This window comes from Bolinopsis microptera, chromosome 3 (genome assembly GCF_026151205.1).
Source record: "Bolinopsis microptera isolate Bmic1 chromosome 3, MBARI_Bmic_1.0, whole genome shotgun sequence".
NCBI lineage: Eukaryota > Metazoa > Ctenophora > Tentaculata > Lobata > Bolinopsidae > Bolinopsis > Bolinopsis microptera.
The window spans coordinates 17,503,260-17,517,906 of NC_087074.1; the positions used below are offsets into that span (position 1 = coordinate 17,503,260).

At 38.7% G+C, this 14,647-nt stretch overlaps 1 protein-coding gene across 1 annotated transcript in view; it reads right to left on the reverse strand.

Moving 5' to 3' along the window:
* The window catches only part of LOC134812725 (BOS complex subunit ncln-like), a 39,495-nt gene extending 39,398 nt beyond the window's left edge, over nucleotides 1-97 (reverse strand). The window contains exon 1 of the mRNA XM_063820258.1: nucleotides 71-97. The gene's annotated coding sequence lies outside the window, so the exon portion shown is untranslated. The remainder of the gene's footprint in view (nucleotides 1-70) is intronic.
* Nucleotides 98-14,647: the final 14,550 nt, after the last annotated feature.

Genomic DNA, 14,647 nt, shown 5'->3' on the forward strand with positions numbered 1-14,647 from the left:
GTTAGTTTCTGTACTGGCTGGGTCACTATCGATGTGCCCCGTTTGCCCGCCATTGTTAGCCATCCCTGAACTCAATAAATGTAATAGATTTGTAGTGTAGTAATTAGTTTAAAAGCAGTACTGATGGAAAGACTCTAATCTTCTTGTCTGCACTTGAGTCGTGTTCCATATCTCACTTCCATAGGTCAGAATGGTAAGAACAGCTGCGATGTAGATTCGCACTTTGTTGTTAATGCTTATGTTCTTATTCTTCCAAATGTTATTGAGTTGGTTAAAAGCTCCGGTTGCTTTTCCAATCCTGACACTTATTTCTTTATCGATCTTGCCATCCGATGTAATTTTGGCACCCAAATAAGTGAATTGAGTGACCTGCTTTGCAGAGTTTCCATCGACAGTAATATCTATGGTCCTATTCTCTGGGAGTGGGTGCTGCGACGTATCTTTCCCAATTACCATGATCTCTGTTTTCTTTGCATTAATCTTTAAACCCCCAAGCCTACAGTATTTCGCAATATTGTCCGTTGTTTCTTGCAGTCCCTCGACAGTGTCATCCATGCCTGCTATGTCATCAGCATAGTCCAAATCAATGACACATTTTTCCGGTTGTCTGGAACTTTGTCTGTACTGAAGAGTAAAACCACGCGATATATTTTTAAACTTCTCGGCAAGTTCTAATCCCCAGTTAAGTACAAGGTTGAAAATGGGAGGCCCTTGCACATCACCTTGTCCAGTCCCCGAATCGACATCAAACCATCTTGTCAATTCCCCATTGACACGAACTGCACTTTCAGTTGCTCTAAAGAACGCTTTGAAAACATTGATGTATTTTGTTGGAAGACCATAATGTTCAAAAGCTTTCCAAATAAAGTCACGATTGATTGAATCAAAAGCAGCTTTATCATAAAGACGGAGTGTAAAAATAGTTAAAGCTATTGTTAATTTCATATGATGGGACACCATTAATTACAGCCAACATAAATGAGGATTTCATCACTGCTGCGCGCAGTGTTGTGACCCCTCTTCGTCGTATTTTACACATATTTGGACATTGGCAATTTATTCAATTGATAATTTTAAAGTTTTAACATTTTTATATTAAATTCTTTTTTAATATAGTTCTAAAACGATTAAGCTTGCTTTCTGTGCAAATTTAATGTACTTTCGTAAAATAATTTTGATGTGGCAGCGATTTGAAAAAGAAATTAGTTAAAAATGATACAAAAAAATTGGACATTTTTTGATATTAAAACATGCATAACTTGGGCTGTGTTGACAGTAGAAAAATAATTTAACCCTTGTCCGAAAGGTTTACAAAAGTTTTACGCGCCGCGCATAATTGCCGCGCAATTTCGCGTGTCAAATCCGTCTAAGAGTGAACATAATTGATGAAGGAGCACTTTGACCTTTACACCTCGTGCGTTCACTGTTCGCGCCTCAATTGCGCCCAGTTCACTGTTGCCTCGCGTTATTCCATCATCCATATTTCTCCTCTTAGTTGCTTTATAATGTGTCAGCAGTAATCAGCCCTGCTGTATTATATATTGTGCTTGATTGTTGATACCTAATTAATTAACTGTTAACAATGGCAGTTATGTTGGATGATGATTAATCACTCTACAATCGCCTGTCACGTGACTTCTTCAACCCGTTCTGTAGATGGCCCTAAACAACTATTCGAAACCCGGAAACCATAACCCTCTAATCAGATCCCAACCCTAACGGCCTAACCCTAACCAAATCCTTTACAAAAGCATATACTGAAACACTATAGAGAAATTAGGCTAACTTCCTTATTGTCATATCACGTGATCGAGACAGTTTTTCGCCAATATCTCGTTAGGGGAGAATTTTAACCTTATGTCATGGGGGTAATAGGTAAGTGCTTAGGAACCTCTTTGCTTTTATTCGAGCCTTTTATTAAATCGAAGTTACAGTTCACGAGGTTGATCCTTTGGGAGATATTATAAATCCTGTTTTACTATTATTTATAAATTCTAACGTTTAACTTTAATAATAATAAGTAAGTTTGGACGCAGACTAGAAACGAGTTTAATCGACTAAGTTTTTGATTTTGTGTACCTTTTTATCATACAACTTTTTTATTTCAGCAAATTTTAGTTCAAGAGTAAATCAAAGTTAGCAATCATTGAACTCAATAGTTAAAAAGGTGACTGTAAAAATAGAACTAAGATTTCGATACTTTTAAATGAACTTCTAGTTCTAATGATATAATTTTAAATCATTAGATGTTTAAATTTTCCTGATAGCTGGATCATAGTCATGTTAAACATTGTCATGCAGAAATTAGGTTGAAATAATTTTGTCCATAGAAAACACAGTCAAGCCTTACATTATTACAAGCTTTAAAGGGCTCGTGAGTCGTGTTAGTGTTACTATTACTTTTGAGCTTGAAAGCAGACAAAACTTTGCTTATTTGTTTGTTTATTATTTTGTTTGTTATTAGAGAGTTTTAATACTTTCAACACTACTATATAACAAATAATTTGAGGATGTACCATGAATGCACAATGACCATGTATCTCTAAACTCGTTGGCAATGGGGTAGCCTGTGTGGAACCTGCAGGGGTGGTGAAACAGAAGACTTGCTGATGGCCCTGCTTGAGAGTTGAGTACTTGTTGTGCTGTTGTTATGTAAACACACTTCACTCATCCTCACAGTCATCACAGTCACCACACCTGGAGGGCTCACAGCATAGTTTATTCATGTTGCTCCCTCCGGCCATCATTAAAATAGTAGTGTTGAAAGTATGCGAATTGTATCTTATCTGTCTTATTGAAATATACCCAGATTTGATATTGAATAATTAACACTCTTTCGGCTTTGCTATTTGTGCTTGCCAGCCCTCACTTTCCACAACATCCTCCATACCATCCCTCACATAATCAACCATATCATCTCACTTTCATATCATTCCTGTCTACGTTGGCATGTCAGTGTGTCAGTCTATGGATTCTTATTATAATTATTTCTATATATCTATAATATCTCACATTCTTATTCACGTTGCTCATTATTATACTCTATACTACTCTTCTCTCTCCCAGGTCCTGAGGCCTGTCTGACGGGACACCACCCTGAACGGTCCACCGGCTGCCCCCGCCTCTACTGATAATGGTTAATAAGCAAACAGAAAACAACAAGAAGAAGCTCAGCCTGAATAGCCCGAAGTTCAAGACGCCTGAAATCCGGAGTCCAATGTACGGCAAATCCCAGGGTAGCACCACACGGAGTAGATCCAGGAGTGAAGGTGACCAGAAGAATGTTAACTCAACATTAGCTACCACACCGACAAGTTCAGAGAACCGAAGCCTTCTGCAAGTATCCCTTCTCAACCGCACGGGAGTATCACCAGGAATATCACCACTAGCAACCCCCTTCTCAGATACTGAAGCAGAGACCTCAGCCTCAGACAGCAACAGTGCATCACCGAAACCTAAGCCCAAGAAGAGCAAATGCCCCTGCAAGGCAACTTCAGGCGGGAAGTCTTGGCTCTTGACATGTTCGCGCTGTAACCAAGTCTGGCATTCTGCTTGTGCAAACCTTAAGGGCAGTGAACTAGCTGGCCAGAAAGCCATTGATGAAATACTTAAGAGTTGGGAATGCCCTTGGTGCTACACATGCCCTCATCCCTGCCCAAAAACACATAAGTCTGCCAAACTTGCATTAAAACTGGAGTCTTTATCAGAAGCAAATCAGGTGTCAGCATCAGTTATTGAATCTCTTGACGGCATGCTTAAGGCAAGATTTGCAGAAATCACCCAACCATCCAACAATCTGATTGATAGTATCCAGAAACAACTCAGCTCCCTGTCAGATCAGGTAAAGTCCATGCAGATCCCTCAGGCACCACCCGTACCCCCACCACCCTCTGATATGCCCTCCACGTATGGACAGCAGCATCATCCAAGAGCACCTCCATCAGTTCCAAGGATTGAAGTAAAGGATACCCCCCTTACTCATAATTTTAAATGCATAGAAGGGATAAAGGAAGATTTCTTAACTCCTGATGAAGAGATGGAGCTCACAGACTTTCTCAAAGCTGAGAGTTTCACTAAAGAAGGTAAGCATGCCACAATCCAGTATGGCCAACATTACCACTACATGGGTGCAAAATCGGAACCAAAGCCCATGCCCACCCTGATTGGCAACATCATGAAACGTCTTAACACTGAATTCTCCTCCACACACCCCCAGAAACAGTTCCACTATGACCTAAACTCCTGCCTGGTTAACAGGTATGCAGATGGGAATGAAGCACTTCCTGAACATTCAGACAACGAGGGAGACATTAATCGGGTGTCATCGATATTCACAGTTTCCTTAGGCTCATGTCGAACACTTAGCTTTCGTGAAACTTCTACAGATAAGATTACGGAGATAAAATGTCAGGGTAGAAGCATGTACCATATGACAAAAGCAAGCCAGGAGTTTTTTAAACACTCAATCAAGCCTGAAACGTCTGATGAAGTAGGAATGCGATATAGTCTAACCTTTCGCTCAATCCACTGGTCAAATTTTAACTCCACAGTGCTTGTTGGAGATTCAAACTTTGGACAAATCAACTTTGGTACAGGTCGTGGAAAGATGGGACAAGCCACCCCTGGAGTTCGCCTCTGGGCAGCTACGGTTGAGGAGATCGATCCCTTGTCTTGTGTAGGTTACAGAAACGTTGTCATCATGGAAGGAACCAACAATTTAAAAGTAGATGGAACGGATGAGAGAGAGTTGTATACCAAGTATAAGAACAAAATCGCTCAGATTAGGAAATACAACCCACGTTGTAAACTGATAATCTGTCCTGTGCTGCCAACAAGAGAGAGAACTGTGATGTTTATGCACTTGATGGATATTCACACTTTTACGGAGATAAACTCCAAGGCAAAGCTAAAGGCTCAGGCGTGTGCTTGTATATTCATGATTCCCTAAATGCAACAATTAATGACCAACTTTGCACAATCACACCAAATTTAGAAACCCTATATGTAACTATCAACCATGGAGATAGCAAACTCAATGTTGGGGTGTTGTACAGATCTCCAAACGGAGACTCAGTCAAATTTGATGAAGAATACACACAATTAATGTCCAAATTTCCAAAAAATGCAAAAACTATAACTCTTGGAGATTTCAACTACGATTTGCTTAAAAATCAGAGTAATAAAAAACAGGTTCAGAATTTCGAGAACACAATGCTCTCTTATGGTTACTTTCCTCTTATATCTCGTCCCACTCACTCAGTAAATGTAGGCCAAAGCTCCTGCATTGACAACATTTTTACTGATGAGATTGACTTGGTAACCCTCTCTGGAGTTATTGAAGACACTTCTTCCCATCATAAACCAATCTTTGCTTTCTTTGACATCAGTCATTTAACTTCTAGGAAAACTTCCCCTAAGCCTAAGCAATTGCAAAGCTATGATTTCTCAAACCGAAATGTTGAACTACTAACAAAAAACTTGCTATCTAAGAAATGCATACTAACAAACAATGAAAATCCAATTGAATTTGACGAATTTTTTGAAATTTTTAGCTCAGCTATTGACTCATGTTGTAAACTCGACAAACCCAAACTCACCAAACGAAATCCTATAAGTAACCCCTGGATATCCGACAGCATAATTGAAGCAATTGAAAAGAAAGGTCAGCTGTATGATAACTGGGTGAACTCAAAAAAGCTCCCTGACTTCAAGCCAGTTGGAGATCTGAAACTCCACAAAATTTTTCGTGATTACAGACGCTGTCTTAAAAAGATAATAAAAAACCAAAAAGATACCTATAACTGTAACAAAATTCTTGAAAATTCTGATAGTTCTAAAAAGATGTGGGAAGTAATAAATGAGATAAGAGGGAAAAGGAAAAAAACCATCAAACCCCAATTTATGGTAGATGGAGTCCGTGTTGTTGAAAGACGGGTGATAGCCAACAAATTTAATGAGTACTTTGCCTCTATTGCCTCAAAAATGAATGAAAATACTCAAAATGGCCTTCTTTTAGAACCTCTTCCCTCTTTCCTCGAATTCATGCCACCAAAAACTCTCGATTCAATTTACTTCCATGACTGTAGTGAAGATGAAATTTCTGAGATTATAGCCAACTTGAAGAGTGGGAAAGCTAGCGACTTTCCCATAAGAGTAATCAAAAAACTATCGGGTATTCTTAGCCCAACTCTTGTTGTTCAATTTAATCGCCTAATATCTCAAGGGATATTTCCGTCAGTTCTGAAGCTTGGCAAAATAACCCCAATATACAAAAAAGATAACGAAGAACTGATTGAGAACTACAGGCCTGTTTCCACACTTCCAATTTTTGGTAAAATTTTTGAAAAGATAATATACAAACGTCTTTACAGCTTCTTGGTTAGTCAAGGAATCCTTCACGACAGTCAATTCGGATTCCGAAAGAGTCACTCAACATCACATGCACTTAACTACTCAGTTTTTCACATCCAAAAGGCCCTAAAGCAAGGTCTTCATGTTCTAGGAATTTTTATTGATCTAAGCAAGGCCTTTGACACAATAGACCACACAATTTTGCTTGAGAAACTTGAAATATATGGGATTAGAGGAGTGCCACTTAAGTTACTGGAAAGTTACTTGTCGGACAGAGAGCAGTGTGTGTCCGTCCTGGGCGAAGTATCAGACAGACTTCCTGTTCTCTATGGCGTTCCACAGGGGAGCTGCCTTGGGCCTCTCCTGTTTTTAATATACATAAATGACTTAACAAACTCTCAACTCGATAACACTAGCTATGTCCTATTTGCTGATGATACAAACATATTTGTAGTTGCCAAAACTAGAGCAGAGGCCTACAATAATGCAAATAGGGTCCTACGATCAGTCCACGAGTACACATTGGCTAATAAATTACATGTTAACGCCAAGAAAAGTTGCTACATAGAATTCAATACAGCTAAAAGAAAACTTGATGATCAATCTTTATTAATTGAAAATAGACTTTACCTCAACGGCCTACCTCTCTCAAAGGTGCAGGAAACGAAATTCCTGGGAGTAATTGTCGACGAAGGCCTAACTTTCAATCCCTATAGAGACAAACTAGTTAGAAAACTCTCGTCCTGTTCTGGGAGGCTATACATGATTAAGGATAAAATTCCATCATCTATCCATAAGGACCTGTACCACACACTTTTTGAAAGTCACCTATCTTATGGCATTACCGTTTGGGGAGGTGCAAGTAATAATAAACTTCAACCACTATTTGTAGCCCAGAAAAAGTGTGTTCGTATCATGTTTGGTGACAAAAAAGCATACCTTGATAAATTTATGACATGTGCTAGGACTAGACCTATCAGTGAACAGAAACTTACCAGCAAATTCTTTGAAAGAGAGCACACCAAGCCAATTTTTGCCCGTCAATCACTCATGACATTGCATAATTTATACGCGTATCACTGCTGCAATGAACTTTTTAAAGTCTTTAAATATCGAACACCAATTGCACTATTTGAACTTTTCTGTTTGTCTAAAAGACCCGGCAAAGAAACTCTTCTTATAACAACCATGCCCTCAAACAGTTTCGTTTACAAATCTAGTTGCCTTTGGAATTCATTCCGTCAGATGTTGGCACTGAACGACCTTGAAATCACTCATGGTGTATTCAAATCAAAGGTAAAAAAAGTCATTCTCTCGTCTCAGGGTAAAGGTGACAAGAATACCTGGGCCCCTTTGGCAAACTTTCTGAACTCAGGCAGCTTGAACGACTAAATTTGAAAAAATAAAACTTCTTGTCTGAATGAACTATTAGAACCTCAAGAAGCTGATCCGCATGTCTCCGCTACTAAAATGTTTAATGAGCCCAATCACTCATCACTTAACAGTTTAATCTTCAAAGTGAGTTGTACAATCTAGGTTGTTTTAAGTAGCTGTTGATAGTGTAAAACAGGAGTGACTTGATCGTTTTCATAACTTCCATTTACAATTTGTACCATAATAAAACTAGCACTGCCATGGGGTTCAAAAAGGGTCATTGTAAGCCTCCAGCGTAATGGTCCTAAGTCTCTGCCCCATGCAGTGCCTGTCAGCATCAGCTAACAGAATAGCCCTAACATAACGATCAAGCCACAAATTAGGTTCTATAATGATTTAATATTGTTGAATAAAGAGATTTGAATATAATATTTGTTTTATTCTGAAATATTTGTTTTATTCTGAAGAGAAAGAAGACAATAGTACCTCTCGATTATTTCAGGAGAAGCTAAAAGCGCTGAAAGCCAAGAAGCATCTCCCGCAGGAGCTCAATGAAACGAAAAGTTTTCAATGAAACGAAAAGTTTTATTTTACATTCCTTTAATCATAAATAAAATAAGAGCTTAAACCACGAACTAGTTAGCTAGAAGTAAACTTGAGGAAATATTTTTGGTGATTGTACATAATTATTTAAAAACTTTATTTGGTTGTTAGTATTTTTATTATGGTAAGTGGTTGAATTTAGTGAGACAAGGTCAGTTTCTCTATTATCTTAGAAAAATTTCTACTTTACAGTAGGCAATGCTGAGTGGCAGGAATGAGGGACCAAAACGCTTGGGGCTTATAATGGCCCATTTACAAACCACTTCAGACATGGCAGTGATGTCATTTATGCTTAATTCGTCTGAAACTGACCCTACTGCACTTCTAACATTCTATAAAAATCTCTTCTAAAATAGGTATAAAAATGCATAACACAAAACACACAAATAAAATGTTTATAATCCTTATATAATAAATTTCTATAGAACTTTTAAATTTCTATAAAACTAATAAACCTATTATATATATAATATTCATTTTGCACCCAGAGAAAGATGTGATCACAGAGGTAGTTTCGATATTATGTTCATGACAAGGTATGGGGCTGCTGCAAGTTATATTTTGCTAAGATATTACCGCTTTTTCAAGCTTAAGTAATCTAGGCAAGGTCAATTTTAAAGTTTTTGCATTTTGTCGAACGCTGTTTAAAGCTAAGTTCCAGTCATTTGGTTCTCCTTCCTTTTGAGTGTGAGTGATGGTGATTCTTATGGATGATTTGAGGTGATTGGGCTTATAACAGGTGAATGTAGTTAGCATGAGATTTTGTCGTACTGTATTCCATATTGTCCCTGCTCTGTATATGTAGCTGTCTGATGGTTTAGGTGTGAGAATTAGTGTCTCTTTGCCAAGTCTGCCAGATGTTTCAAAGAGGGAGTATAGTGATATAGGGGTTCTATATTTCAAGACCTTGAAGATGTCATTAATACAATGGTAGAAGTACAGATTATGCACATTCATGATTTCATGAGTGTTGAAGAGGGGTTTTGTATGCTCCTTTCTGTAGAATTCCTTGCCCAGGATTTGCTCCCCGTAGGGTCTGCATCGTGCACTAGTTTTAAATTTATCCAAGTATGCTTCTTTATCTCCAAACATTATGCGGGCACACATTTTCTGTGCTTTGAACAGAGGTTCAAGTTTTTTGTTAGATGCCCCTCCCCAGACAGTTATACCATATGCAAGATAGCTTTCAAACAGAGTGTGATATAGATCTTTATGGAGTGATGTGGGAATGTTATCTTTAATTCTATTTAGCATGCCACAGCAGCTGGCTAGTTTTTTTGCTAATTTCCTTCTATGTGCGTTCCAGTTTAGGTCTTCATCGATTGTTACACCTAAGAATTTAGTTTCATGTACTCTCTCCAAGGGTATGCCATTGATATTGATTTCTTGATCAGAGGGTGTATCTTTATCTTTGTTGGATCGAGAGTTTGAGAATTCAAGGTAACAGCTCTTGCCAGTGTTTATGTGAAGTTTATTGGCAAGCATGTAGCGGTGTACGGAATTTAGGACTTCATTGGCTTTTTTGTATGCTAGGTTTTTACTTTTTGCAGCGACGAAGATATTTGTGTCATCAGCGAATAGAACAAATTTAGAGTTCTTTTCAGAGTTTGTAAGATCGTTTATGTAAATTAAGAACAGAAGGGGCCCTAAGCAGCTCCCTTGTGGCACTCCAAAAAGCACAGGTAGAGTATCAGATATTTCATTGAGCACACCAACATATTGTTTACGGTCGGAAAGATAACTTTCCAGGAGTTTGTGTGCCCGTCCTCTGATCCCGTATGTGTTTAATTTTTTGAGAAGTATTGAGTGATCTATTGTATCAAATGCTTTACTTAGGTCGATAAAGATTCCTAAAACATGATTACCGGCTTTGAGTGACTGCTGAATGTGGTGAATAGAGTAGTTGAGTGCATGTGATGTTGAATGACCCTTTCGGAACCCAAACTGGCTATCGTGCAGTATTCCCTGACTCGAGAGAAAACCATAAAGCCGTGAGTAGATAACCTTTTCAAAAATTTTACCGAAAATTGGGAGAGTGGAAATTGGACGATAATTTTGTAAGTGTTCTTCGTTATCTTTTTTGTATATGGGGCTAATTTTACCTATCTTAAGGATGGCGGGAAAGCATCCTGTTGACATAAGGTTGTTGTATTGTATGGAAAGCACTGGGCTGAGAATGTGTGAGGCCTTTTTAATAACACTAATGGGGAAATCACTAGCTTTGCCATTTTGTAGCTCAGAAATGATATGAGATATTTCACTCTCAGTGCAGTCTGTTAAGTACATCGAATTTGGGTTAGTTTTTTGGTAAAAATTCAACAAATGAAGGAAGTGGCTCAATTTTCATTTCCCCATCAACTTGTTCATTCAATTTCGATGCTATTGAGGCAAAGTACTCATTAAATTTGTTGGCTATGAGTCTACGTTCTGTGATGCGTACTCCGTCGACACAGAATTGAGGCTTTATGGTTTTTTTGCATTTTCCTCTTAATTCATTGATAACTTCCCAAGTCTTTTTGCTGTCTCCTTGATGATCCATAATCTTAGTACAGTAATATTTCTTTTTTTGACTTTTTATTACACCTTTAAGACATCGACGATAGTTTGAAAATTTTGTGTGGAGATCAATATTTCCATCTGGACTAAATTCTTTTGACTTTTTCGAGGCTATCCAGTCATCATACAGCTCCTCTTTAGTTGAAATAGCTTCTGAAATTCCATCTGTCATCCAAGGATTGTTAATTGGATTTCTTTTGGAGACTTTGGGTTTATCTAGTTTGCAGTTAGAGTCAATTGTATGTGTGAAGATGTTAAAGAAGGTTTCAAAGTTGGTACTGTTTGCCATGATATCTTCTTTGGATTCAAGGTCTGTAATTAAAGTATCAACATTTTTCTTGGAGAAGCTGTAGTGTTGGAGTAGCTTTTTGTCTGAAGAAGTTTCGTTCATAGGCATGCAAAGGTTGAACATGGCTATGATTGGTTTGTGGTGGGAATTCATATCATCAATTACCCCAGACATCGTGACGTGTTCAATGTCGTTGGTGAGTATATTGTCTATGCAGGAATGTTGGTGAATGTTTGTGGAATGAGTTGGTAATGAGATGAGCGGAAAGAATCCCAATGAAAGAAACAAATTTTCAAATTTTTGAGTTGTGGGATTTGTTCTCTTTAGAAGGTCAAAGTTGTAGTCTCCCAAAATTATAGATTTTATGTCTTTGGGAAGAGTGACTTCAGGTGTGTCAACTCATTGAGAAACTCTTTCGAGTCCCCATTGGGTGATCTATAAACCACACCAACATTAACTTTTTTAGTCCCTTTATTGACAGTAACAAAGAGTGATTCAAGGTTTTTAGTTGTACTGATAAGCTTGTCGTTTATGGTTGCATTGAAGGAACAGTGGATATATAAACAGACACCTGTTCCTTTTGTTTTATTTGGAATTGTATCATTATAGAAATGCGAGTAGTTGCTTAATTTGTACAGATCACCTTTGTTTTGATTAACATTTGTTTCAGCAAGAGCAATAGCTGAGTAGGTAAGTTTTTGCATGCTCATTTCTGCAGAAAAGGAGTCAAAGTTGGATAGATTTCCATCTATATTGTAGAACATTGTGCTAAAATCAGAGTTATTAGGGACCTTTTCATGGACTGATTTAAGTTTGTAACTCTTACAGTTTTCCAAAATTGTGGATGCTTGGTTAATACAGTCAAAGGACTCCAGGAAGTCTTCTGAGTAGAACTTATCATCAGACTCTTTGTCAAGTCCTATGAGTTCCTTAAAGGGATTGTAGATCATGACACTAATACTGAAGCAGTTGGTGCATAAGTGTCCAGAGCCTCCTTGGCTAAATTTTGAATTTTTGAAGCATAATTTGTGTATTATTTTGGGACAATTTTGACATTCCAAGTATCCTTGACCAATAAGGACGTTTTTGTTGCAGCAGTCGCATATTTCTCGTTTGATTGATGGAGTCATTTATCTATACAGGGTTTGGTGGGCCACCTCTGAGTGCGTTAGAATATAACCTACTGCTTGATAATTTAGTTTTACTAGATTTAAATTGAAAGATGCAGCGTTTTAATAGGACAACAAGGATGCTGGTGCCTTTTCTATTGAGATGGAGTTCATCTCCAACATCAGTCTTTGCAAGATCATAATCTAAAAGATTTGTTCGCTTGTCTAGGAACTTGATAAAACCTTCAACTAGGATAACTTTAAGGTCACACTGGCATAAATCTTCAGCAATAAATCTATTAAACATAAAAATTCTACGGTTCTTGTCGTGTGATTTTGTGGGAAGTACTGGACATATGAATATTTTACATTTAGGGTTGTACTTCCTTATCAGACTAAGTTTTGTTTTATATTGCTTATAAAGTTCTTTGACCTTTTGGTCGGTAATTTTGTTCTTAAGGTCATTAGTGCCCACCATTAGCACAACATTACGGTATGATGTGCATGATAGTGGGTCTATTGAGTCTATTGTAGGAGCCCAAGATCTGAGGCCAGGGGTCGATTCACCAAGTTTACCTTTGCCGCTTCCGAATGTTATCGGCCCAAAGTTAGAATCTCCTATGAGAATAGTTGAGTTGAAGTTTGACCAATGGATGGCCCTGAATGTTAGACTGAAGCGAATGCCGTCAGGGACAGAATCATCATCTTCTTTTTTGATGGTGTGTTTGAAGAAGTCTTGACTATGCCTAGTCATCTGGTACATGCTCCTGCTATTACATTTGACAGTCATTGTTTCGTCAGACTGCAAGTTCCTAAACTGAAGGTGACGTGGGATCCCTAGAGATATGGTGAAGATAGATGACTTTGGGTCAATATCCCCCTCATTGTCTGCGTGTTCTGGGAGAGTAGACTCCTTATCATCATACATGTTCACTAGGCAAGAGTTTAGTTTGTAGTGGTGCCTTTCCTCTTGGTGTGAAGACCCATACTCATTGTTGAGACGCTCCATCAGTTTCTTGATGGGTTCAGGCATCACCAAAGGGTTTGACTTAGAACCCATGTACTTGTAGTGCTCTCCATATTGAAGTACATTTCTTTGCCCCTCTAATGAGAATTCTGCGAGTTGAGTCTGTAGCATGTTCATAAGGTCGCTCTCTTCTTTCTCTGTGATGTAGTCTTCTAGATGGTTTTCCACGTGCTTTATATCAGGAACCAGGTTGATTGAACTGACACTTTCTACTTGAATTGGGGCCCTTCTAGGGGGTTGTGGTGGTTGTGGGGGATTGTAGTCGTTCATTTGAGGAGGAGGAGGACGGTTAGGAGTGTTCTTTAAGGATGCTATGTTTTGGGTCAGCTCTGTCAGCTGATTTTGTATTGATGCAATGAAGTCAGTCGTGGGTTGGGTAATATGCTTCATTTTCTGCTCGACTATACCCTCCAGGGACTCAATTACCTCAGCCGAGATTTGGTTTGCATAGCAAGTTGTTTGCAATGCATTCGCTAACTTAGCCGACTTATGCTGCTTTGGTCTTGGGTATGGGGCAACAAAGCACCAGGGACAGCCCCAATTGGGAAGCAATGAATCAATCCCCTTCTGGGTAAGATCAGCACCATTCAAGTTTGCACATAGAGAGTGCCAAACCTGGCCACAGTCCTTACAGGTCAAAAGCCAAGACTTACCCCCAGAGGTTCTGCAACAGGGGCATTTGGACTTGACGACTTTAGATTTTGGCTTTGATGTGCTGGTGCTGTCATCACTAACATTTCCTTCAGACTCTGACATTGATGTTGCCAGAGGTGAAGCACGGCCATTTTTGAGGAGTGACGTCTGTAGGAGGCTCCTATTGCTGGGGGTTCTTTCAAAGGTAGAGTTTACGACTGCACTTCGTTTCTCACTTTCACTCTTGGATGATCTGGTTCTTTTCTCTGTGTGGGGGCTCATCAAGGAGGTGGGGGTCCTAGGTGAGTTTCTGTCAAGTCTTTTTCCGCTCATATTATTGAGAATATTGATCACAGGGATGTGCTGAGTGCCCTCTGGGCTGCCACCACCGGCGAATTAGCTGCACCTGAAATGAGTAGATCATGGGTGGACGTCTGATTTATAATGGAAAAAGGGGACATTGATTGCTTAAAACTATTTAGTAACTATTTTTTTTCATTAGATATAGCATAAGGAAGAATTGATTTCGATTGAAACATAATATAACATAGTGAAATAAGTTGCTTTAGGGGTGGATGGTTGGGTAGGTGAGGTGGTGGATGTTGTTGATTAGATTTGGTAGTTTGATGAAGCATATGTATCGTTTGGAATTGCTTTATGGGTTAGAGGGTGGGGTAAAGGGAATTGTGGGATTCCTGGGTAAGG